We start from the raw sequence: 2,255 nt of genomic DNA, 5'->3' as shown, positions 1-2,255 counted from the left end.
CGACAACAGCTATGACAACAATAACAACTACAACAAGCACAACAACAAGGGCAACAAAATGGGAAAAAAAATAGCCTCCAGGAGCAGTGGATTCATAGTGTAGGCACCGAACCCCAACAATAACTCTGGAGGCAAAAATAAAAATAAAATTAAATTAAAATTAAAAAAAAGAAGAAAAGGAGATAGCCAGAGAAGTTAATCTGACTCCCCAAAGTTGTCTGATGAGTTCAGATTTTAAAAGATACTGAGAGAAAGAGAAAGGGGGTGTGTTATACAGAGTGAATTCAAATGGAGCATGAACTAAATAGTAGGAATTCAGCTGACTGAACTGCAGTGCATGATGGGATAAAGATGGCAAAGACTGCAAGGGACAGAACAGAAGGTCACAACAGACGCAGCAGGCCCAGGGCTCTCGTTCATAGAGAAGACGGCTCATCCATATAAGAATGGTGTGTTTACGCTGCCCATCATGGCAGCATTGCACTCTAATCCATCGGTAGAAAGCAAATGAAAAAGACAACAGTCCTCTGTTATCACCCAGAGCCATTTGTTTTCAGCATTTTTGTACATCTAAATTCAGTACAAAATGCCATGCTGGCTTCTCATACAATCAGCAGGTGACAAGGTCATCGTGTTTCAATGTACACTTCTGAAAAGTGACTACATGAGGCCTAGGAGAGAGACCATGACAAGCGCACCAAACACTCATGCTTGAGACTCTGAGGTCCCAGAATCAATCCCAGCACCACCATGTGCCTGTGATAAGCAGTGCTCTTCTCTCTCCAACCCTCTCCCTCTTGCAAAAACTAAATAACTTATTTGTTTAAACTGAGTTTTGTTTTTTTTTTGCCTCCAGGGTTATTGCCAGGGCTCGTTGCCTGCACCACGAATCCACTGCTCCTGGAGGCCATTTTTCCCCCTTTTGTTACCCTTGTTTTTTTTTAAATAATTGTTTTGGTTATTATTATTGCTGTTGTTATTGCTGTTGTTGGATAGGATAGAGAGAAATGGAGAGAGGAGGGGAAGACAGAGAGGAGGAGAGAAAGACAGACACCTGCAGACCTGCTTCACCGCCTGGGAAGCGACTCCCCTGCAGGTGGGGAGCCGGGGGCTCAAACTGGGATCCTTATACCAGTCCTTGCACTTTGTGCCACGTGCGCTTAGCCCGCTGTGCTACCACCTGACTCCTTCATATACATTTTCTTCATGAAAGGATGATCTCTTCATGTATTTGCCCTGGTCCAATATACTTATGTCTAGTTATGTTGGAAGTAAAGATTATGTTATGTATCCATTCTTCTGTTTATTCAGTTCACTGCTGGTGTGGGGGAGACTTTACGACAAAAACTGGAGGAGCAGGGTAGTGGTACACCCAGGGTTCAAGTCCCTCATCCCCACCTGCAGGGTGGGAGCTTCACAAGTGGTGAGTCAGTGCTATTGGTCTCTCTCTCTCTCTTTCTGTGTCCCTTTCTTTTCAATTTCTATCTTGTCGAATAAAGAAAAATGTAAAAAAGAAATGGCCACAAGAAACTGTGGTTCAGTAGTCACTGAGCCCCATCAATAACCCTGGTGGCAATTTAAACAAGAAGAAGGTGGCTCACCTGGTTGAGTGCACATGTTACAGTGCGCAAGGTCCCAGGTTCAAGTCCTCAGCCCCCACCTGCAGGGGGAAAGCTTCACAAGTGGTGAAGCAGGGCTGCAGGTGTCTCTCTGTCTCTCTCCCTCTCTATCACACCCTTCCCTCTCAATTTCTGACTGTCTCTATCCAGCAAATAAATAAAGATTTTTTTTTAAAAAAAAAGTTATAAAAAGAAGAAGAAAGCGTGCTCACTTTGGCAGCACATATACTGAAACTGGAATGATATAGAGAAAATGAGCATGACCCCCGTGCAAGGATGACACGCAAATTTGTGAAGCGTTCCATATTTTTAAAAAAGAAGAAAGAGAGAAAGAAAAAAAGAATTGCATCCAATGTTTTCAACAAATTTGTGAAGACAGATAATAAAGCCTAATTTTCAGAAATGGCACAGATGAAGGAAAGTAAACACTTGTTCAGCATGCCAGATAACAAATCACTGGGTACATTTCACTAGTCGGATATAAATCCCAGAATGTAGGTCATTTAGGGGAAAATAGAGCAGCTCTGGCTTGGAGAACTTTTAGATGTTTTCATTAACCACAAGTTTAGCTTGTCCCAGTAGTGACATGGCTGAAATGTAATTAAATGAAACAGTGGTCAAAGACACAGGCAGCTC

At 42.6% G+C, this 2,255-nt stretch overlaps 1 non-coding gene across 1 annotated transcript; it reads left to right on the top strand.

Moving 5' to 3' along the window:
• The first annotated feature begins 1,823 nt into the window (after positions 1-1,823).
• LOC132542241 (U6 spliceosomal RNA) lies at positions 1,824-1,930 on the top strand. Its single transcript, XR_009553346.1, has one exon. It is a non-coding gene; the product is annotated as a U6 spliceosomal RNA (small nuclear RNA).
• Positions 1,931-2,255: the final 325 nt, after the last annotated feature.

This window comes from Erinaceus europaeus, chromosome 12 (genome assembly GCF_950295315.1).
Source record: "Erinaceus europaeus chromosome 12, mEriEur2.1, whole genome shotgun sequence".
Taxonomy (NCBI): Eukaryota; Metazoa; Chordata; class Mammalia; order Eulipotyphla; family Erinaceidae; genus Erinaceus; species Erinaceus europaeus.
This window is presented reverse-complemented; position numbering and strand designations above follow the sequence as displayed.